Source organism: Vicugna pacos, chromosome 23 (assembly GCF_048564905.1).
Source record: "Vicugna pacos chromosome 23, VicPac4, whole genome shotgun sequence".
NCBI lineage: Eukaryota > Metazoa > Chordata > Mammalia > Artiodactyla > Camelidae > Vicugna > Vicugna pacos.
The window spans coordinates 17,189,710-17,215,316 of NC_133009.1; the positions used below are offsets into that span (position 1 = coordinate 17,189,710).

Below are 25,607 nucleotides of genomic sequence, written 5' to 3' on the forward strand. Positions count from 1 at the left end.
GAGCAAGGTTAGGAATCTGGAAATTGAAAGTGACCTCTGTGGTTGTATTTTAAAATCTTCAATTTTCCTGAGCCATAATTTCCACATTTTCATCTTAGTTCAGATATGATTTATACATTAACCTTATCATAACATAGAATGAGCAAACAAACAAAACAATATAAAGACAGACAAAAAAATCTAGTTTCTAAAAGCTCAAATCAGTCACTAAGTCCACATATAAAAAACACATCATTCTTATTTACTGAAACTCCCTTAAGCATTGACTCAGAGTCTATTTTTATAATAAACAGGTGTTGACATGCGTGATTATCTGCTTTCCCACTATAAGCAACAGAAAATTGATGAGGAGAATGCTAAAAGCAGACAAATTAAAAGAGCAAACTAGATAGCAAGAGACTAAAAAAGTAACTCTAATAAATATTAAACCTCTTTGGGGCAATTTAATTTAAGGCCAAAGACTCATATATCTCAAGCATTCCAAAAGAAGACATGTGTGTATGTACGTATGTATGTATGTATCTATCTTTCATAAGGATGACATTGAGTTCTAAAGGGTCAGAATGTGTTTTCCTTCTCACGAGCCTGTTTCTGAAGGTGAGGAGACGTTGAGCATAGGATAACAGAACAGTGGATGGGACTGAGCAGGACTCCAGCTTAGAATGATAAACTATATGAAATCCTTCTTCTCCTTCTGCCCCCAGTTCCAATTTTAACCTCTCTGAAAGCTTCCTCTTCAGTGATTCTCAAACCCATTCCCATCCTGGTCATCAACTTTGTTCACAAACGGTCTTCTATTCAAACATCTGTTGTTACACATTTGGGGGTTATAAAATACTGTATGTAAACATTCTACAGAATTGCCAGTGGTCATCAGCAATTAAACTAGACTGCCTAAAAATGACCTTTTTTTTTGTCTTTTAAATTCAGTGCTAATGGACTAAATTGTTTACCTTCTTTTAAAATTAATCACACTTCATTATAACTGTGGTCGACAGAGTCAGGAATTTCATCACCAGCCCTCTTTCAGGAGAGACCAGAATTCCTAATGAGTGAAAAGTCTTTTTTTGCTAACTTTCTCATTGATGCAGGTATGTGATTTCAGATGTGCTCACCTTTTACTTTAGCTTCTGGAATTAACTTCAAATTCAGCAACCTCCAGCATTTAGCAAAGATACACAAGCCATTCTCTTAAAGTAAAGTAATCATCAGTGAATACCCAAAAAACAAAATATCTAAAGATAGGCATTATTTTGAGTGAGAGAAGAGGGCAGGGGATGCAGAATATGCCCTGGATTTACTAATCCTCTGAGATTTACAAGGAAGGACCAAGAAGAAATGCCAAGGGGCTTTCTGCCTGGCATGCATTTTAACACAGTCTCACTAAAGGAAAAAGTCATCACAACGTCTGTAGTAAAAACAGCCCTTGCAACAAAAATTAAGGACAGGCTCAATCTACACAGGGAGGCTCCCACATAATAATAATAAAACTCTGCCCTTCAAGAACTGTAGATAATGTTACTCCTAAATTAATACAGTCAGAGAAATATAAGTAAAACGAAGAAGCTGAGGAACCACGCCCAGTTAAAAGAACAAGAGAAGTCCCCTGAAAAAAATGACCAATGAAATAGACCTTGACAGTGTACCAGATCCTGAGTTCAGAAAGGAGGTGATAAAAACACTGAAAGAAATAAGACAGGTTATCAACAGACATGCAGAATACTATAAAAAAGAATTAGAAAATATAAGGAGAAACCAATAAAATCAGAAAAGTCAATTGCAGAGATAAAAGTCAAGCTGCAGTCAACTGCAGACTAAACAATGCAGAAAAACAAATAGGTGATTTAGAAATGGGATAATGGAAATCACCCAATCAGAACAGCAGACAGAGAAACAAATGAAAACAATCTAAGGGACTCATAGAATAATATACAGTGTACCAATCTACATATAATAAGGGTCAGAAGGAGAAGAAAGAGAAAAGGGGATTGAAAATATATTTGGAGAAATAAGGACTGAAAGCTTCCCAAACCTAAAGATGGAAGCAGACAGCTAAGTACAGGAAGCACAGATGGTCCCAAACAAGATGAACCCAAACAGACCTACACCAAGACATATTATAATTAAAATGACCAAAGTTAAAGAGAAGATTCTAAAGGACACAAGAGAAAAACAAAGAGTTAGTTACAAAGGAACCCCCATAAAGCTATCAGTTAATTTCTCTACAGAAACGTTGCTGGCCAGAAGGGAGTGGCAAGATATATTCAAAGCCCTGAAAGACAAAAACCTGCATCCTAGGCTACTCTACCCAGCAAGACTATCCTTTAAAATAGAAAGAGAGAGAGAGAATTTCTCAGACGAGCAAAAACTAGAAGAATACAGCAATACTAAAACTGTCTTAAAATAAATACTGAAAGGTCTACAAAAAGAAAAGAAACAGGAAGCTATAGAAAAGAGAAAACCCCAACTGGAAATGCAATAACCATAATGAATAGTAAAAGAATAATCATGAAGATGTAAAAGTGGACATCAAAATCATAAAATGTTGGAAAGGAGAGCAAGAAAATGGAGATTTTTTTCATTCCTTCTAGGATGTGTTTGAGTCTATATGATAACCAGGCTAAAGCAAACAGACACAGTAAGAATTAGCATGCTTGAAAAACAGGCTGACCACACACAAAAAGCACACAACAGAGTCACAAAAACAAAAAAGAAAAATCAAGCTAATACAAAAGAAAATTATCAAACAACAAAAGGAAAAACCAGAACCCAAAAGAGAAGGAAAGGAACAAAAAAGAAATAGAAAGTCAACCGAAAACAAGATTTAAACATGGCAATAAACACACATCTATCAATAATTACCATAAATGTCAAAATGCTAAATGCCAATCAAAAGACACAGAGCGGCAGTTGGATAATAAAAACAAGAGCCTACAATATGCTGCTTCAGGAGAGCCACATTAGGGGAAAGGATACACATAGATTGAGAGTGAGTGAATGGAAAAAGGTATTTCATGCAAATGGAAATGACAAGAAAGCAGGGGTAGCAATACTCACATCAGACAAAATAGGCTTTAAAACAAAGTCCATCAAGAAAGATAAAAAAGGGCACTATATAATGATAAAAGGAGACATACAAGAAGAGGATATTACACTCATTAACATATATGCAACCCAATATAGGAGCACCTAAATATATAAAACAAACACTAACAGATATACAGGGAAAAACTGGGGAAATGCAATAATAGTTGGAGATTTTAACATTCCACTAACATCACTGGACAGCTCTTCCAGACAGAAAATCAAGAAGGCAACGGAGATACCAAATGACACAATAGAACAGTTAGATTTAATCGGTACTTTCAAGAATCTACAGAGATTCCTAAAGAATGTTCTAAAAGTCCTTACGGGGTCTCTTATCATCACAAAGTGTTCATAACGACACTTGGGATAACGTGAAAACGTTGAAGGAGCAGTGCAACTGAACAAAAGAGGCAAAAAGGCAGCCCATTTCATCACAATAAATGTGAACATACAAAGTTCCAGTGTTAGCAGTGTGTCTAGAGACAGTAAAGCAGTCTGTCACATCCAGGCCAAGTGTGAAATAAAAGGAGGCTAAGTTTAATTATTTAGCTAGGTGGCATATTATTTAAAAAATCCTGAAGAAGTTGCCTTTTTAAAGTCTTTGTGACCTTAATTCATTAAATGGAGATGTTACTGATCTCGCATGTTCAATGAAGAAATAATATATATCATTATACATTAATATATAAATAGTGTATATCAATAATAATATATTATTATATATGTAATAATAATATTATTATATATTAACTGTTCCAAAAACTATCAGGTACCATTATGAATATTGCCCTTAAGTCACTGAGCATATGTCTCAGGATCTTCTTAAGTGGAGCTGAATCCTGATTTCAGAAGATTAAGCATTACAGTGTAGTAAAGTAACAAGAAGTTAAGATAATAAGAGCTGATCCTTTGGATTAATGTCATACTAACTTTTTTTGTCCTTTCTGTCCCCTTACTCTGGTTAGAGCTCTAAGTGTCAGGTTAATTCTCTGAGTCCCATCACTATCAGTGGGGCTTCAGATACAGAAAATAGTCAAGAGATTCAAGACCAGAAGGGAAGATGCATCGAGTGAAAAATGTAAAGAAGTGTCCCTGCAGCATTGATCAAGGTAGAAAAACACAGCAAGCTTTCTGAGTTAGGGAAACAAGACATCTGTGTGCATCCGTGATGTACTGTTTCCCAACCTGGAAGCACCAGGTGGCTCTTTGCCCATCTGTGTTCTTGAAGACCTAGAATCTGAACATTCTTTACAGGGCCGAAGAGACGGAGGTGTGAAATCCTTGGAAGGGACTAGAAAAAGAGGCTTGTCCGGTGGTTTTACTGATGTGCAGGTTTCCCTGGACTGGACTCTTCTTTTATAAAAACTCAGAGGACAATGCCAAATGAAGTCCAGCTTCCCTTCCCAACGGGGATTCTTAAGAGAATTAGAGCCTTTCAGAATATGTTAGTGATTGCCTTAATTCCCTCCAGTTTGGTAGTGGACTTGGGGCATTCTGAAGGCACAGGAGAGGAGTTAATTTATTACATACAATGGATCCCTTAGGCAGTCAGGGCTATATATTCTCAGAAACTCCTGGTTGCCAGTGCTGTTCCAGACGGACCTAATTGTGAGTGCGTGGAGTGTTATGTTTGGAGTCACGAGCAGAAAACTGTGTTCTGCTTCCACTGAGAGGGAACAGGAGGGTTTTGGATTAAGTGTGGGCAGAAGGGCTAAAAATACCTATTTTTAATGATGTGATATCAGTATATAGTACTTAAATAATTTATGATAACTTCTCTTGTAAAATGGATGCTCAGAGATATCTCTGGAACGATTTCAGTGTTGTTTTAGTAAGAATGGTCAAAATAACGACCTGCAGTCACCACCACCATATATATGATTACTGCTTAGCCTAGGTTAATCCAGCCTGCTTAGAGTAAGAATTAATACCCTGTCTGTGACTCCCATTAAAAAAAAAAGTTTTTAAAGGATTATAACCTAAAGGTAAGGCAAAAGCACTTTAAAAGGACAAAAGCACAATCATGCCAATGATGGTTTATCTACTTCAGATGCACACACTAAAAATAAAGACATGATGATTTGGCTATTTGCCTCATGTTTCATGGTTTTCAAAGTTTTAAACTGATTTTTGCTCCTGCTGAAACTGACCTTTTTCTCTGTGTGACATTCCTTGGTTTACTTGTTTCATGGCTTGATTTTTTAAATTTTAATTTCTTAGAATTACCTTGAGATAGATGAGAAAATTGTAGAAGGAAAAAGGAAAAAGAATCTCTCCCTTAACTCTTCCTCTGCTAGTGCTGCCAATTCAAGGTACTACAAAGGTAAAATTGATTTTATTTTTCAAAAGCATTTGTACAGCCATATCGACCTTTCCAACCCACTGAATAGTTAACTCTAAATAAGGAAAAATTCAATGTGACTTTTTTGATTCACCTGGAGATGAGAATTTGTCAAAAGTCACCTCCTTCTTACTGATCTATCTATGAAAGAAAGCTCTCTGCACAGGGTTTAGTGCAACTATTCACTCAGTCTACTCTACACTTAAGAGAGAAATTAGGATACATAATAACTTAGTTTATAAAAAATTCCTAAGCAGAACAGGTCCAAACCTAGACATGCAAATGTGTAACTCCTCATCCAGCAATTGTTTCTTTTCTGTACCCTACAATTTTGTGTTCCCCATGAAAACTAAATTCTCATGCGAAGGAAATCAGAACTCTCGTCTGCCTTCTTCCTGACAACAATACTCAACAGTTTCATAAAAAAAAAAAAATGAGGAGTTTGACTTACTTATTGCCAGATAGCTTGTGTCTATTATTTTATAGTTACAACACGAATGTCAGGTATAATTTCATTTACAAGTGGAATCTAAAAAAACAAAACAAACAAATAGAACAAAACAGAAATAGAATTATAGATACAGAGAGCCAAGAGGTGAATGCCAGGGCAGGGAGAGGGAAAAAAATACGTGAGGGAATCAAGAGGTACACACTTCCAGTTGCAAAATAAATGAGTCACAGTATGAAATGGAGAGTGTGGGGCACATACTCAGTAACTATGTAGTATTTTTGTACAGTGACATATCATAACTAGATTTATCATGGTGATCTTTTTGAAATGTATCCTAATATCAAATCACTATGTTGTGTAGCAGGAACTAATAGGGTTGTAGGTCAATCATATTTCGAAAGCAAACAAACTCATAGAAAAAGAGATCAGATTTGTGGTTACCAGAGGGGAAGGGGAGAGGGGGGATTGAATGAAAGCAATCAAAAGGTACAAACTTCCAGTTACAAGAAAAATAAGAACTATGGATGTGGTATACAACACAAATAAATATAATTAAAACTGCCGTATGATTATATTTGAAAGTTGTTAGAGAGTAAATCCTAAGAGCTCTCATCATAAAGAAAAAATGTTTTCTATTTCTTTAATTTTGTACCTATATGGGCGGGTAGAAGTTTACTAAACTGACTGGGATAATGATTTCATGATGTATGTATGTCAAAAAAGGATGCTGTAGATCAACCAAGACGACAGAATAGGAGGACGTGGAGCTCACCTCCCCCTGTGAACACATCAGAAATACACCTACATGTGGAACAAGTCTCACTAACCAGAAAACTAGCAGAAGTAATCCAGTACAACCAAGGCTGTAAGAAAGATGCACACCTCATCAGATAGAAAGGGAAGAAAACGGATCAGGTTGGAACCTCTGCCCCTGGGAGGGAGCTCAGAGGAAGTGGACATCAGAAGGTCATGGGAGACTCAGCACCATGATCTAGCTTGGCTTGTCCTAGCCACTGCCTTAGCCAGAAATCCTAACCGGGTACCCCAATTTTGTTCTGTTGTTGTCCAAAGCTCAGGGCACTGCCTTAAAAATAGTTTAAATATAGTGATATTATAACTATATATTATTATATTACTTACATGTACTATGTGTGTGTGTCTAACACAGTTAAGGATGTAATCACTTTTTAATACTGGTTTGAAGGAATAGTCCTTTTCTCAACTATATTTTCCCTCCTGGTTCTACAAGGTACATGAGAAGTATAATTAGACCTACAATATATACACTTATGTGCAAAAAGGAATCACATTGTAGTAGTGTCTCAAGGTCAAAATTGTTTATTTTCTATAATTTATGAAGTGCTTCCTTGAATGTTATGCAAATATGTAGTGTAACACTATAGATGCAAATGTACCTAAGTTGTACCCCTAGGAAGACACTATTGAATGTACATACAAAATCTGTAATTAAATCATTCCTTTTCTCCATTCATGTCTACTAACTTATTCAGTTCCTAAAAGTATTCCATTTCTTCCAGTGAAAGTGCTCAAGTGTAGATACAATCTACTGAGGAAACAGACATAAATGCTAAAGGCATCCACTCACCAAAGATCTCAGGGTCCTTTATGAATGTTTAAACCCTTGCCAGGATACATCTTTCATGACACAGAACTTTTGTCCTGTAGGCCAACATTCCTTATTACAAAGTAGCGTATCACAGGCTGTATGATACATATGTTGTCAAGGCAACAACAGAGATACAAGCCAAGCAGTGAACATATATTGATTAGCCACAGGTAATTACCTAGCATCGCAAAGAAGGAAGGTAAAATATGACACGTGTAACTTAAGTGACACACAGTAGTCTGAGTGGAAAACAGAATCCAGGTGAAGGGAAGCATAGTGGCAGAGTTATTAAGGGTAGAAAGAGGTAGTCAGGATGAAAAAGGTATTAGTTACACGGGAGAGAAAAATCTTACTCCACATTTTATATATACAGGAATTTGTATGAATCCTTTTTTTGGGGGGGGGGCAAAGCTGATGGCATGTGCAGCATGTTTGTAAAGCATAATTACAGAATAATAGAAAACATATATATTGGTGTCTGTCCCTGATTCCTGGGACAGAACTCCTAAAACCCTTTTAATTTCCTAAGTGATAAGAGCACTAAGACCATCTTGTGTTCTAATATCTTATTTTTGACTCTGGTTCCTGACATAGAGTTCTTAAGTCCCTTGGAATTTCTTGGGTGATAAGAGTGTCTTCTATTCTAATGAGTTGTCTCTCACTAGACAAACAAACAAAACAAAGAAAGAAACAAACAGTGGATCCAGCAAGAAAGGGGCTATTCATGATACCATAGCAGCAGGCTCTGATGTTTGGCGTCCATCGTTCAGGAAATAGGTAGGGCACAGAGGATTAGAGTGAAGGTAAATGAGTTAAGCACTTTTTAAATAGATTAAGGAAGCCAGCTTCACATCACATTTTGGATATTGGAGAAAGACTAGAGGCAAGGATTTTACACACACACTCAGGCCCCAGCGGAAAGCTCTGACCCCAGGAAAAGGGCTCCCGTGAACACTGCTCTCTGGATTATCACTGCAGTGTAGACGGTATTTCTTAGTCCATTAAATACCTTTGCCTAGGCCCCCGTGTGTTTCTCGGGACTCTGAAGGATACTCAGAGAGCAGAACGTTCATAATTTGGACAGTTCACAGATGACATCAGGAAAAGGGATTCAGTGGCCAAATCATGAAATATTGATGGGAAAAGAAAAGTTTTAAGCAGATGTCTCCAATATAAGGCTTCCAGGGATCTTACTCTTCAATTACACTGAAGATTTCTAAGACAGGATTGTGGTATGCAGGGCTTCCAAAACAGTGGAGCTGGAGGACCTTATTTTGTAGGGAAATTTCAAAGGCTAATGCTCAGTGCAAAGATACTTGGAGGGTCCCTGTGGTATGTATGGGTCTAGGTTAGGGAAATAAAAGAAAAACAACAGAAAGAGGAATGAAAAACAAGTCCCTAAGAAGCAGCAGCAATAAAACTGTCATTTGAAAAAAAATCTGGAAGTAAACCTTATAACTGATGCAGCCATGCACAAAAGGTAACCAGCTATGGTTTGACTTTCCAGGATAAAAATCAGGGTGGAGAGGTTGCCCGGAAGCTTCTTGAAGACTTAAATTTCCAGTCATGATCTACTTGCAACTTTGAGGTTTAGAGAAGAAAGACGAGATGCTGGTTAATTGCTAATCCTTTTTCTAAGAGTAATTATAAAGTTCTGTTCCAGGACGCCCTACTCTTTAAGAATCACTTACAGCATCGTCTTTGGCAAATTCTGTGTTAGGCAAATACAGTTGTCACGCTCAGTGAAGCTGTTCAGTGGGTTCACACTAAAGTAATTTAACCACTTGGCACTTCATTCATCCTGTTGGCAAGATGAACAAATCAAGGATAAAAACTGAATAAATATTTGATCTTGAGTTAGGACTTGAACCTTCTCCTTAGCATTCTTACTACTCTCAGCCATCCAAATGCCTCCTGTCTAGCATACATTAAGTGCTCACTAAATGAGTTTTAAATCAGTGAATAAAGAAAGACAAGGTCTTGTTTTTGTTCAACCAGAGAGGCCTCTGGAACTCAGTGTGAGCTACTCTCAGGAGAACCCATGAACTCTTCAGGACTTAAAAAGGATGGCCTCGGTCAAGCTTCTGTGACAACTTACCCCTGTGGCCTGTCCTGCTGTGACCTTGAGGCTTGCTTAACCTCGGCAACACCCTTGGCTCCAGAACCTTACATCCAGTCTGGCTAGATGGCTCTCTCTTCATACCATTTCTCCATTATCCAATCAGCTCCCACATTCTCTTTGATTTTACCTCATCAATGCCTTTCAAAATCAGCTGTTCTGCCAATAACACAACTGCCTTAGTTCAGAGAGTGATGGCGGTCTAAGCAGAGGAAATGCCCCCTGCCCTCCACTCTAATAATCTCCCACAGTCTGGCAAGGGCATTCTTCCTAAAACCAATCAACCAAAGACTTAGGGGCCAGATAAGAGAACGTGGCTATAGGTTTGATACCAAAGAAGCTTGATAATACTGCACCTCAGACTGATGCAGATTCATCCCCCCAGGTCATGGCAGCACCGGACCAGGCAAGCCCCAGGAATCCCTCTCCCCTCACCCTAAGAGAGGCGAGCCCCTGGGGAGGAGGGGGACTCATCCACCTTGTGGGAAGAAGCCTGATTCCCAGAAAAAGAATAAAGGTGGAGCTGGACCTAGGATGCTCGGTTATTCTTCCAAAAGTTACTGATGAAAATAATCACATCAATTTCCCAGGCCAAGAGTCAACACAGGGGTGAGGCTGAGCGAGGGGTGTGCTTAGGGAATAAGCCTCTGTACAACAGCCAGAAGTGGAGAAAAGATCTTTCTCCAAGACACCAAGCTTTAGAAAAGCGTTAGTCAGCGAATGAGGAGAGAGGTTTCGAGGGCAGCTGCTTCTCCCTCTAGATCTTTGTCTCACTCCTCTAGAAGGCAGAGGTACGGGGTTCGAAGTAGCACTCAAAGAAAAATAAAATAATAAAAAGCTGCAGTAATAATAATAGTAATTAAAAAGTTCCATTAAGAGAGCAACGTTCGGTGGGAACCAGGACAAATGCTTTGGAATCCATCTCAGCTTCCTGTAGTGAAGTGTCCAAGAACTGTGGCAGGAGATGCCTGGTGGACGGGCAGAGCCATTCGATCCCCAGCTGAACCACGAATGGCCCCAGGGAGCTGACCTGCTCATCTGGACACATGGAACACACTTCCGGCCCTCTCAGGGTCGCTCGGGAAGAACTGGTGGGAAACTGCAAGGAACTGCAGCTAGAGGGAAGGACCAGGGAAGCTGGATTGTCACCAACCAACTGATTCCCTCTGCACCATCAGAGCGGTGAGGCCTGAAGAAACTCGTTTATATAAAGATGTGGGACTAAAGCATTTTCCTTCTCCCAAGACGTTAAGCAGAAAATGCTTCTTGGGACCTTAAATGTTCGGGGCATGGTTTTGTCTTTTTGCTTCATGAACCACAACTTAGCTGTCAGCTGGGATTCCACATCCCCAGAGTTTATGGAGAATTGCTTTGACCCTTCAACGGACAACCTGAGGAAGACTTAAGCCTCTGAGATTTCTCCTAATTCCTTCCCTCAGCTTTATCCAGACACACGGTCATTACTCCGCACCTGTGCAGAGTGAGCTCAAAGTCAGCCCTGACACAGCTCTCCACAAGAATGCTACTCACTGCAGTTCAAGTTTTTCTAGAATTCACTTGAGATTTGAGGGGATCAGATGAGGGCTACATCCTATCGCAACGGTCCAATTTCTCCAGGTCTCTGACCTTCATCCAGATACTTCCAACGCGCACACACAGACACAGAGCTCATCCTCCCCCTCCTCCGTGGAGAAGCCAAGGGCTCCTTTTCTGCCCTGCTGCACTTCAGCGTCCTCCCCCACACTCAGCCTTCAGCTTCTGTTCCAAGTATCAGCAAGGAATTTTCCCAACACAGTCAGTCTTCTATTGAAGAAAAGTTCTCACGCCAGCTGTTCAAAGAATAAAGTGATCTTCCTATTTTTCAAAACTAAAGTAATTTAGGGACATAGCAGGTGCTGAGAATACAATAGGTCCATAAATATTTATTGTTCTGAGTAGGGTCCGCTTCACTGTGACCTGGCATGGACACCGCCTGGGCTGATGGAGAGTTTTACACCCCTCACCTAATTTACAAAAGGATAGGAAGGCACCTGTGAACTCCCCTTGACTACACAGGGCTTATTCCCTGCTCTTCAGACATCATCCCCCATCTCCCCTCTAACAAAGGGAAAACGCCCTTCTCTCCAGTGGGTTTAATGACTCTGGCCCTGGGCCTCCGGGAGCAGAGGGCAGAACCATGGTTGGGACATGGAGTTTTGGAAACGCCATTCGAGGGTTAGAAGACAAAGGTGCCTCCCAAAGACTTTTCAAATTTTGTTCCTTCTTCTCTCAAAATTGCTAAAATTTGAGCTTTTCCTTTTTGTACTTATTGAGTTCAAACCACAGGCTCTAGAACAGGACTGCTTAGATAAAAATCACAGCACTGCACCTCTCTAGCTTCTGATCTGGGGAACGTTAGTCAACATTTCTGTGCCTCAGTCTCAGCGTCTGAAAAATAGAAATGATAAATAATAGTATGCACCTCACAGAGCTATTGTGAGGATCCAGTGAGTTCACACCCTCCCACTCCCAGCCCCCCATACACCCACCGCGGAGCTCAGCAAAGGGCCTGATACAGAAAACACCACCTCAGTGCTGGCTATAATTATTTCTTCTTTTCAAATTGTGCATTCTTTATTTAGCAACCTTAAGATGATTTTTTTTTGTCTTGGTGACAGCATTGTCTAACTATAGAAGCCAACCTTGCAGAGTCCTAAGTATATGATTAAATTTGAAATTTCGCCATTCTGTTGTTCACTTCCCTTCTTTCTTTCTTCTCTCCCTTCCTTCTTCTTTCCTTCCTTCCCTCCTTTCTTCTTTCCTTCCTTCCAGAAATCTTTCCTGAGTGCCTACTATGTGTACTATGGTGCAATATTAGATTAGGTACAATAGTAAAGATCAATTATTAGTTAATTTTGACCTAGCATCTTATGCTCTGAGGATATTCACATAAATGTATAAATTTCAATTCCATCTCAAAGTAATATTATTGAGGGAACCCAGATGAAGGATCTGCCTGAAATTGTCAGGAGAGACTTCCCTGAGGAGGTGACATCATAGCAGAACTTGAAGGATAATTAGCAATTTATCAAACAAAATATATTTGCAATATTGGGGAAATTTTTTTCCAAAATACATAAAATTTCTTAAACTCATACGCAACAATTATGAAAAAAAAATGACCATATACTTGGGGGAGAGGATAGCTCAGCAGTAGAGTACGTGCTTAGCATGCACAAGGTCCTGGGTTCAACCCCCAGTGCCTCCACTAACAAATAAAATAAAATGAAAAATTAATTTTAAAAATACATAAAGAAACCTAATTACCTCCCCCTCAAAAACAAAAACAAAAACAAAATAACTATACACTAGACCATAAAGTATGTCTCAACATACTTCAATAATTGAAATCAGAGAGCACAATTCTATCAAGCTAGAAATAAATTAGTAAAATATTTAACTAGCCACACTAGACAGCCATTTACAAAGAATACATTTCCATGTTATTTTATAATTAAAATAAAACTAGAGGTAAATATTTAAACAGGGTAGACTACAAAGTCCTAACAGGTATCTAAGTGTATATATTTAGATGCAAAAACATAGTTTTTGAGATTGTTCTTTGCAAAAAATTTAACATATATCATACATATATAAGGATAAACAAATGTCAACTGAAAGTAACAAAAATGAGCTTTCAAAGGTATAGCTAAATAGATTTAAAGGGGAAATACAGAGGGGTATGTTACAAAAAAGTTCATAAAGGATTTCACAATATGAAAAAGTTTAAACTGTAGAATACATATATATGTAAGTATACACGAATGATTTACAACTCTGAAATATTTCAAAATTCTTTTGCAACGCAATTGCTCAGAAACTGATTACTCAAATGTTACTTGAACATTCAGAATAATAAGCAGGAAAAAAAAAAGCAGCTCATCAGGAGGAGGTAGGGAATTTTATAGAAAGCGGTGGGAACTCAAGATTTTTCAGCCTTGGATATAGTTTGCAATTTCCTCCCTGATGCTATATGCTGCTTCAAAGACAGAAACAAGGTAAACTAAATAATAGTTAAATAACTAAATAATTACACTGATGCTCCTACCTAGAAATATTAACAGAAGGACAGCTTCTATTTATATGCCAATTAGCACTGTAAAGCAGGGGTAAATATAACTTTAAAAAATTTCTCAAAATTATACTTTTCTAACCATTTTGAAAAAGGGTTTTCAAAACAGAAGTGATATAAAAAGAGGTGACTTTTTTTACCCTCAGTCTTAACACCAAATCAACCATAAGATTTATTTACAAAATGCTATACATGACCTTGTGTATTCAACTGCACTTAGCTATTGGCCACCGTGAACAAACAAGTAACTAAACAAACGAAAAACTGAAATCAAAAATCAAAATTATTGCTTTAAGCAGTAATAGGTTTTTATTTGTTTTAAAAATCTCACAAAATGAGAGGCCCTGAGGTAGGGTGGCTTGACTTGGTTGCATCTTTGTGACACTCACAGTCACAAGATGGCTGCAAGAGTCCCAGGTATCACATTTCCTAGACCAATGTTCAAAGACAAAAAATGGGTCTATCGTGTAACTTTTGTTTCCCTCAAATAGCAAAAAAGTATTCCCAGCAGCCTCATAGAAGAGATATCTTTAGGTCAGATCAGTCAGAATTTGGTTATGCATGCTTGATAGGTCATTCACTGGCAAAGAGAATGGAAGACATACAATCAACCCCGCCAAAAGCAGTGCTTCTCAAACTTGGGTGTGCACTCGGGTTATTTGGAGAGCTTATTAAAACAGATTTCTGGGATATAGAATTCAGCAGTTAAGACAGGGCCCATGCGTTTGCATTTCCAACAAGCCCCCCGGTGATGCTGGTCCTTCTAAGCATGCCTTGCACTGCTGTGAAGCATGTGGGACTATGAATGCCTACATAATATCGGGAGTATGCCAAGGGGCGGGGAATGACTCTCAGATAATCAACCAAAGTTCACCCTTGATCTCTTAGACTATTAAAACCGCTTTTCAGTAATTATTTTTATATCAAATTAATGCTGTAACTGAACTTCTTCTGGGTACTTCAGAATCGCAAGCTTCTGACTGTATAATCTAATGATCCATCTCTCTGAATTTAGAGCAAGATTGTAAGTCAGAAAGTTGCTATCACTGTTCAGCAACTGCAGCCTTCAGATTGCCAGCATTACTACAGATGGAGGTATTCGATTCAGAATGAGCACTGTTTGGCTGACTAAAAAGGAGGGAAAACAGAGGCGGAGGTTCAAATTTTTCTAGCCCAGCAAGCACCCACGTGGTAACCTCTGTTATATGGAAAATCCAAAATAATGCACTTCACCAGACAGATGTTCCTTTAATTTTTCAGGGATTAATTTGAGAGTTAATTACCCATTTTAAGTGATTAACAACAGAGGAAAAAAAAAAGAACTAAGCTCTGTACTGACGCTTTCAATTGTACTATGGACCATTGTTCATATCCATTTTTAAGAACTAGAATTATTCTGACACACACGAAAAAAGTCCTGGAATGAATCTTCTTTCTTCTTGGCAACATTTGAGCAAGTAATTACCTCTACAAATCCTGCAGGAAGCTTTCAATTGTTCATGTCTGTTAATAAAAATGAAGACAATAAGAAAAAGGCAAAGGTAAGGTCAGTATGGCTTCACACCAACAAATATCTTAGTAACTCTAAAATCTTTTTCCTAACTATGCAAAAGAATTGCTAACAACAAACAGTGGTAAACGTTTTCTGCTAAACCACCAAAGATCCAAAATTTACAAGACACTTAACTTTCTTGAACACCATTCCCTTACCTGAACCATTAGGGGTTTGGATTGAGTGGTTCTGCTTTTTAATATTCCTTTTAAATATAATCTAAAGGTGACAACTCCTTACTCTGTCCCATCCATCTTTGAAGATAGTGTTAACAGCAATTAAATGTGAAATAATCAGAAGAAAGATTTAATTACAAAGTGAAGGAAAACAAGAGGCCAGGATAATTCTGCTTTGAAGGGAGAGCTGGCTGTCACATGACAGTGATGGCAGCAATTCAGGAAGCAACAGTAACTGAATTAATGCCAGTTTCAAGAGTGATGTGGTTATGCCAGTGACATTCACTTTAAAAAAAAAATGAGCAAAATATGTTTTTCTCACTTGGACTTTAGTCTGTGTTCCTTAAGAATAAAAACACCTTTCCAGAGTCAAACATGAGTCATACTCCTTCTCGAATTAAACTAAACACATCACACAGGGAAAGAAGCCAAAGGTTTCCTTGCAAAAGTAAAGGAATTTGAACCTCTGCTTATTCACTTGAATTTAATCACCAAAATAAGGGTGCCATTTCTCTCTTTCCAGAACAGTGGTTCTCAAACTTGAGCCTGTATCATAATCAACTGGAAAGCTTATTAAAACAGAGATTGCTGGGTCCCACCCCCAGAGTTTCCAAGTTGGTAAATCTGAAGTAGGGCTTGAAAATTTGTATTTTTAACAATTTTCCAGGATAAGCTGGCTGACATCGATGGTACTGGGAACACAGATGGGAATTACTGTTCTAGATGAGAGGTAAAAGATGGTGAGAGTGAGGAAGAGGCTGTCTCTTCAGATATATGTGTGGGAATTAGGCACAGAATAGGAGAATATTTGTTTTAAAAAGACACCTAAACTGTTAAGGATCTACCGAAATTTTCTCTCATAACATCACAGCTCTCATTTTTCTATGTCTTTTTTATGATTCCAATCTAAGCAGTACTAATGAGCAAGCTGCTGCTGATTATACCCCAAAATCCAATGTTTCTTCACTGACATTTTTCTTTTAAAGGAACAAAAAATTCTGGCTTCCTTTGCTAGCTATCCCATAACAAAATGCAGAAGAAATATTTATTAACCAAGCAGAGAATGAAGGACATTTTGTTACTGGTCTGGCTCATTACATCAGTTTGAATCACAGTACATATCCTGTTAATAAATGCTGCTTAAAAATACAGAAAACTAAATGTGGCATCATCATACATCCTATCTGTAAAATGTGATGTTCTGGATTAAATAAAATGAAAGAAAGGAGTGGCAGTCTGTTAGTGATGGACCCCTTAAAGGACTGTCACTGTTCACAAGCCAGGGATTCTGCTCCCTTATTTATTAGTAAGAAACTCCCATGAATCCAATTTAAACCTTTCTGAAAGCCTGAAGACAATGGAAAATACTCTACTGTTCTTATGAGTCATACATGGAGATAATTAAAAAGTAGGATAATCTGGAGGGACTAACATTTTTTTCAGGTAGAAATGCACAGGAATTTGGTTACAGTATCACAAGGACTTGGTAAAATGGCTCCCCCATCTTCACATGTAGAATGAGGTTCAGAGAAATGTTCATTTATGTATCTGCTCAATAATCATTTATGGAACATCTACACAAGGCCAGGTCTGTGCTCCATATAGGGAAAAGGATCCTTGTCTTCATGGATTTTAAAGCCTATCAGCTATCAATAAAAATACAACACATGGAAAAGAACAAAATTTCAAGCAATGTTCTTTTTAATCAAAGGGAAAAAAATAACCAAACAACTAAATAATTAAACACAATTATTATGAGTGCAAGACACTATGACATCCATTGGCACAAATTCATAAGAGATACCTGCATTTCTTGAGAGGAGTACATTAGCCCAAAATTTTACAGAATACAAACAATCTCAAAGTTGAAAATCAGGTTTATTGTTAAAACTTGTTAATAACTCAACTTACAACAATGGATTTTCATTTAAAAAAGACTCTGAAAAACTTAGTGAAATACTGTGAATATATATATTTAATTATATTTATATTAATATTTATATTTAAATATATTTATATTTACTGTGAGCTTATTTATAACTGGATTTATCCTGAGGATGTAAGGATAGTTCAATATCCTTAAATCAATCACTATGACACCCCACATTAACAAACTGAAGAATAAAACTCATATGATCATCTCAATCGATGCAGACAAAATTTTGGACAAAATTCAACATTCACTTATAGTAAAAACTCTCAACAGAGTACAGAGGGAGCATACCTCAACATAATAAAGACCATATATGAGAAACTTAGAGCCAGCATCATACTCAACAGGGAAAATCCAAAAGCACTTGTTACAAGATCAAGAACAAGAAAAGGATGCCCGTTCTTGACACTTTTATTCAACATAGTTCTAGAAGTCCTAGACAAAGCAATTAAATAAGAAAAATAATATAAGGAAGCCAAACTGGAAAGGAACAACTCAAACTGTCACTGTCTGCAGATGACATGATATCATATTTAGAAAGTCTTAAACAAGCCACCAAAAAACAAAACAAAACAAAAACTATTAGAACCAATAAATGAATTCAGTAAAGTTACAAGATACAAAATTAATGTACAGAAATCTATATGTTTCTATACATAAACTAAAAAGTTTTCATACAGTAAAGGAAACTGTCAACAAAACAAAAGGAAGCCTACTGAATGGGAGAAGACATTTGCAAATGACAGACTCAAAGAAGGTTTAATATCTAAAATATGCCAAGAACTCCTACAACTCAAAATTAAAAACAAAAATTAATCTGACTTAAAAATGGGCAGAGGACCTGAAGAGACATTTTCCCAAAGAAGACAAATGGCCAAAAGGAATATGAAAAGATGTTCAATATCACTTATCATCAGGGAAATGCAAATCAAAACAATGAGATTTCACCTCATATCTGTCAGAATGACTGTTACTAAAAAGATAACACATAAAAAGTGTCGGTGAGGATGTGGAGAAAAGGGAACAGTTGTGCACTGTTGATGGGACTGTAAATTGGAGCTGCCACTATGGAAAACAGTATGGAGTTTCCTCAAAAAATTAAAAACTACAATATGGTTCAGTAATTCCACTTCTAGGTGTTTTTGGAAGAAAAGAAAAACACTCATTTGAAAAGATACATGCACTCCTATGTTCATTGAAGCATTATTTATAATAGTCAAAATATGAAAGCAACCTAAGTGTCCATTGACAGATGAATGGATAAGGAAGATGTAGTGTATATACATACAATGGAATATACTCAGCCGTAAAAAGAATGAAATCTTGCCTTTGTGACAACAACGATAGAGGGTATTATGACTATGATTCGGTAAGTCCGAGGTGGGGTCCAGGAATCCTCCTTTTAAAACACAAGTCTCACTGTCCCCACAGGTGTCTGTGATAGAGATTTCTCTTAGTGGCACCTTGTGAAATGTGCCCTAGCAGCATAGAGGTGAGTAGAGACACCCATAGTGTAAAGGTGTGTGTCACCCTAAAGTGCTCTCCTCATATGGCCTTTCCAAGCTTGTTCTGATAATGTATAGAAAAATAAAAGCACTTTTCAAATGAACTGCTTCTGGAAGATAGACCACAGGACTTGCTGTTAAAAGATTCAAATTCTCATTCAAACTGATATTTATGTGCTGTTGCATATGCTATTTATTTCTCTGGTCTTTATACCAACCCTACCCTGCAAATGCAACCACCACATGCACATGCGTACATGCACATGAGCACACAAACACACAAACACACACGCACACACACAGTATGCGCATGCATGCACAGATATGCAGACAGTAGGTATGGCCCAATACCCTCTATCTGTCTCACAGTGATGTCTGGCAAAAGGGCTTGTCAGTAAGAACTCCTAGACACAATTATCATTCACTGAGGCACAGAGCATTAATCACAGAAGCAGCTTTGTGAACCTTCAAAATATCCCACCTTCTTTGGGAAGCCATAAATATAATGTTTCATTGATTGGCACTGAGGCAGGGTATTAACCCTCCAGGTACCTGCTTTCAAAGAGCTGGCACTCCTTGGCAGAAACCTAATCCTATCTGTCATTGTGCTGTCCTGGGCCTGCCAAGATAAGGGCCGTGTATCTGCCTGCGTTTGTGGGACAGAAGCAGAGGGATGCTGGACTTTGTATTTTGTATCTCCCATCCACAAAAGCAACAATAAGCCTGCAGCACGGGACTGACATCCAGCCAATTAATCCCAAAGCTGCCAGGGGGGCAGGGATCCCTTGAACTAGTCGATCTTGCTGAACACCGTGAGGAGCACTATCATTTCTCCTCTTCTGCTAGCTCTCCTGCCTCTTTTTCTTCTTGACATCTTACCCGCCCAGAAGGGCCAGCTTAGTGAGTCGGGAGGAGCTGGCTCTTCCTTTCTTCCTGCTCCTTCCTTCCCACCCCAGGACTTGGTGTCATTTATAAAATGTTTTATATGTCTGCTTGCCTCAGGCAGGGTTTGAGGGCAGAATCTCATACCAATTAGAGCTCTATCAAAAGGGAGCACGCTGACCTGAGATGAAGCACCCCTATCACTACTGGAGGTATTCAAGCAGGATTTCTGACAAGAGATTCCCACTTTGAGTTCAAGGTTGGATGAGACAGCCCTCAAGGTCCTCTGCTATTTTACAATTCTACGACTCCACAGTCTCATTCCCAGTTTAATTAGCAGCTCTACTGGTGATAATTAGAGTGAAATCTGCCTTTTCTTTGTTTTTTTTTTTTCACCTTGCAAATTTCCTGATATTCCTCTCTGTTTTGAGAAAGATGCAAGTTACAAGGTCTTACTTAGGTTTTCCTTTAAGGGGAAAAGTTAGTTTGGAAAGGGTAAGGTGTTTTTGTCTGCTAGCTGAAGATAAACAGGTAACCACCACTGCTCTGCTGTGTGGGCTGAGGTTGGCCACAAAGGAAGGTTGAGGAAGGGAAGGCAAGTATGTTCTGGGCTGAAGCACGTCCAGAAGCCACTGATGTAGGAGAAATACAGCAGGTCCCTTATCCTTACTCAGTAAAATGTCAGCATCAGAAGAAACATCTGGAAAACCTGATCTTGTCACAATAGCTAGCTCTGAACATAAATAACTTAAGGACAAGATTCCCAACCTAAATTATATGCCAAAGCAAGACAATAAGATATTCTCTTCTTTCTCCCCAGAGCCACTCATTGCCTTTCCCAAGAAGACTTTTTTTAAATTTTGCTTCATTCATAGCTAAGTTTTGTGACTCCACTTGCACGTCTATTTCATACTTGAAGCATCCCTGGTGTTGACAATCGCCACCTCCATCCAGCCTGCCACAGAGAACTAATAACGCATACACACCAGATTCCATGTTCCAGCAAAGGCAACCCCCAGAAAGAAACTACTCTCTGGCCAGTCAGAGAAAGACCCAGAGATTATTGTAAACATAGGGAGACACATTGAATAATGCAAAGCAATTCAATTCCCTGGGTTCTTTTCCTCCCCCACCCATTTGCATCCAATATGATCATTCCCTATATACCAAAATTGCATAATCTAAATTAATTTCAGTCTGTTGTCAGGTTAGACCACCATCACTGTTTGCTGTGGTCTGCAAACCTCAACCTAGAGCCATAACCTAGAAGGAAGATTATTTTCTCAGTTTTGGATGAATTTACTTGCTGTGTGTCCTTGGGTTAAGTGACATGACCTGTTTTGGTCTTCTGTTGTCTATGAAATATAATGATTTCACCTTCTCCATATTTTATGATTAAGGAAAAATAGAAACAAAGGATTCAATAGTGATAGGTATAAATGATTCAGACAACAGTTCCAAAACCACCAGTAAATCACATAGTTCGAACATACAGTTTCTATGCAGGGTACCAGTAAAAGGCATCTTTAAAGCATTTTGAGAATCAGTCCACGCAGGAATTAAATTTTGATTTGTTTTTTCTTTTTTTTGGCAGATTAAATATTCCATCTTGATTGTTACGTATGTAGAGAATTGACATAATACCATATAGGGACTCAAAAAAGATGTTGTTTTCTTACTCCTTTATGTTCTCATTCATTCGCTTGTTCAACACATGTTCACTGAATGACTGCTATTTTCCAGGAGGCATGTTAAGCCTCACAGGCTGGAAGTGCATCTGTGTGTCCAGTGACAAGACAACTTTCCTGGTACTACGTGGTTACTTCAAATGTTCTATCGACTTGAAGCAGCAAATGCTCTCTCTTCATTGCTAACTTGGAAGAAGAATGAATTCTACAGCCAAAAGGAAATGACCTGTGCAAGTAAGCCGAGGAAGCCCAGAAGTGGATCCCTCCTTAATTGAGCTTGCTTGACATCTTGATTTCAGTCTTGTCAGCCCCTGAACAGAGGATCCAGTTAGAGTATTTCCAGACTCCTGGCCTTTGACCCACAGACACTCCATGTTCATAAACAGGTGTTGTTTTAAGTCACTAGAAGTGTGTGGTAGTTTTTTCTGCTGCTATAAGAAACTATAAATATATACACACACACAGATAGGTTATATGTTTATACATAAATAGATACAGAAAACTACATATTTGTATATACATCCAAATATTCCTTAAGTTTATGGTCGTTAAGAAAATCAAGAGTCTTTTTCATCCTAATGTGTATGTGAATGTGACATTGTATGTATGCATGTATGTATGTGTGCTTCTTTATACTATACTGAATCCAGTATAAACACTTTACTGATGGCTAATACAAGATGACTTGATCACTTTTTAGTTAGTAAGTGAGAAATTTACCTCTGAAACAGAAGCAAATTCGACTGTGATTCTTATATGCAGTTTCTTTGACAGAAATTGGTTTGGTCTCTCCTTATATATATTCCTCTGTGTGTGTGTGACTGTGTTTATAATTGATACCCTCAATGATTAGGTTGGTTCTCAACCAGCCTATTTCCCACATCACCTCAACTGAGAACAGGTAGTTGCAGCAATAAGGAATATACCCAAATCTCAACTGGTCTCTTAGTGGCATTCCCAGTGAAGCCCCACAATGACTCTGCTGGACAGTTACCAAGTGGTTCTCCTTTCAGAAAGGCTCGTCAGCATGGGGGGAACCACTGTGGCAGCTGAGTCACGCACACAGTAGCAATGTTATCTTGTATATCGGTTTTTACAAGAATACAAGAATTTCTTTGACCTGCCAATTCTTCATCACAAAGTGTGTCGGGCACCATTCAGATTTTCTGCAAAAGGCATTCCAGTAACCACGCAGGTTTTGCTTTCAATTAATCTCCAAAGATTTGAAATAATGAATCAACTTAATTTTCATTTATATTCTTTCCCTCTCACCTCCCTTCCTTTTACTTATAAGGTGCATAAATCTTTTAAAAGTCATTTTAGAAGTGAAACCTGAATAAATTATCCCTGAATATTATAATCAGAAATAATTACCCTTTAATATGTTTTGACTCCAGACAACTTTGCAAGCAGCCTGAAAAGATACACAACAGTGCTATTTGGGGAGACAGAAACAAAAAGAGTGGGTAAATCTTTTATGCATTTTTTCTACAAATATTTATAATAAACTTACTATGCAGGCACCATGATGGGAGGAATAAAGTTGATGATTTCTGCCCAGGTTTACCATGCTGTCAAGGAAGAGGCAGGCCAACAGAGAAATTTGCAATTGCAAATATGGGTCGATGTGCAGAGGGCAGATTGAGATTAGAGCAGAGAGCAGAAAGTGACTTTGCCTGTGTGATAGGGAAGGGTTCACTCTGCCGCCATAGCGTGGACAGAGAATCACTCCAGCTCCAGGGATGAAAGTTACCTGTTGTGCATTTTAGGTAAACCTGTACTCCTAAACAAGTTTAGATCCCTGTTTTCTCCTGTAAATCCTTCCTCATCCGGGCCTACAGAGAACTAAAGACTGGAAGCAATAAAGTCATCTTAGTATAGTGAGAAGTGACGGGTGACAAGAATAACCTAATTAGACAAGAAAGCAGTCAGGGGCCGTCTTGTGTAGGAGCCGTCAGTCCTACAGACTTCAATCATCAAGAAAAAATGATTACTTTGCAGCCCACTTTGTAACAGTAACTATGAGTCATTAGAGCAAGGTTAAATTATGTTCATTATGTTCTATTTGATAAAGGAAAGAAACATGTACCATATTTTAGAAACTTTTCTGTCAAATTAGTTATTTTTAATACTACCTAAATTGGTGAATGCCTAGAAATTTCATTCATCAAACATGTCATTTTCTCATAATGTTGGAAAAATCAAATGCTGCCATACTAAATAAAGCATCACATTATATCTGAAGTTATTAGTGGTTTCCGAAGGTTTTTTTTTTCATTTCTCACCCAAATCCCATAAATCAGGCATCAGTCCCATTGTGCCAATGATTCAACTGAGACATAGCCACTTAATCTTAGCCAATGACTCAGTTCTTTTAACTCTTATAAATGTCCTTTCATTTATCCATTCATTCACTCATTCAATACGTATTTATTGAGCATTAATATGACCACAATCCCGTGAAATAAAATGTCAAAAGTTTAAATATAAATGTAAATCTGTAATCATAGTACAGCATGATTCAAAAATCCTCTGAAGTTCAGTTTTATAATAATGAGTTCTAGAAGTTTTTAAATCACTTTATAAACCTATCATTGACTGACACGTGGGAATAACCCTGGGTATTTTGAGAAACAGATTATTTCTGTACCTAATCCATGAGTGACATGGGTACATTAAGTGGAAACAATTCCAGCCTTCTCTCTGTGTTCATCAGACAATTAGTTAAACAACTTTGTAATATTTTCCTGATCACTCAGTTCAGTAGGTGAAAAAAAATCAAAGTTATATAATAACCTTTAACGAAAAGGAATATGAAAATGAATATATCTATGTATATGCGTGACTAGGACATTGTGCTGTATACCAGAAATTGACCCATGGTAACTGATGGTATTTCAATTAAAAAAAAAAATCAAAGTGAATGCATCTGTAGCAAATGGACTGACTAGATGTTTCCTTTTTTAATGGATTTATTTTGATATTCTGTAGATCTAGCGTTTGTGCTACTCTTGAAATACTCCACTTAACCACCCAGGAAAAAGTGCATTATCTTCACAATTTGACAAGTGGGAAATTATGGGGTAGAAAGATTAACTGAACTGATTATGCACAGATGAACCCTTAGCAAACTAGAATTTCTCTACCAGGACGCAGTGTGTTCTACAAGCTGCTTTCCCTTGGATCCTTTTGTTTATACAACCACTGTCGTGCTGCCAAGATACTTGTTTTTGTCTTCTGTTTTCTGATTCTGCCGAGTTATTAAAAGACAAAAGCACAGCTTATGTGACAATCTAGATACCAAACAAAGTCTTTCCTGGCGTCACTGATTATGCTTTTGGGTGAGTGAACACACTGACTTTAATAAGGAAATTGCAAAATATAAAGATGAAATGATACAAATAAAAAGAGGTATTATCTTCAGAATTTGAAATAATTACATTCACTCACGGGAAAAAAAAAAGTGTCTTAAAATCCAATACTTAACAAAAGGAAGAGGGCAAAGAATAGGATGTGCTTGCTGGGATCTGTGCTTTTTTTTTTTAACTCACTAAATAAAATTAAGGGACTATCCATATTGTTACGCTCTGTGGACAGCAAGTTGGACTCACATGGGACAGAATTCTCCAGATTTTGAGCTGACAATCCAAGGACAAAGTCAATCTGATTTTGTGTCTAAACTTAACCTTGATTTAGATGTCAGTTAATTTCGCTGGTGACTTTGGAAACCTTACATCGTTGCCATCTTCAGACCTTGAGAAATGAGTTATTTGTTTCTGTCAAGTGGAAAAGGACAAAATCAGCAGGAAAGGAAATTTGATTTTCAAAGTTCAGAAAGAATGCAATGAAAAGTGGAGATTCTTTCCCAGTAACTGCACTATTTTTTTTTTCAAGAATTCACAATGTTCCTTTAAAGAGTAAAAAGGCAAACAACTTTAAGGATGCATGGCAACCAGGCCTTCCTTCTGTCAAATTTATGCAATACAAGGGAGCCAAGGAATTTGCTTGGCATAACGTTTTTGGTCCTAGAAAGAGAAATAAATAGGCCACTGCAAATTTTTTCTTTAGAGATTATTGGACCATCTTCATATCTTAAATACAGCTTCCAAATTATGTTCCTTGTATGATGACTACT

The 25,607-nt window shown here is 37.8% G+C and overlaps 1 protein-coding gene across 11 annotated transcripts in view; it reads right to left on the reverse strand.

Moving 5' to 3' along the window:
* Positions 1 to 25,607, reverse strand: part of RGS7 (regulator of G protein signaling 7) — a 247,172-nt gene that overhangs the window by 130,700 nt on the left and 90,865 nt on the right. For 2 of the 11 annotated variants that reach the window (XM_072948549.1, XM_072948556.1), the window contains exon 2: positions 15,202 to 15,239. The exons of the other annotated variants lie outside the window; for them this stretch is intronic. The gene's annotated coding sequence lies outside the window, so the exon portion shown is untranslated. The remainder of the gene's footprint in view (positions 1 to 15,201; positions 15,240 to 25,607) is intronic. 11 annotated transcript variants of the gene reach the window in all.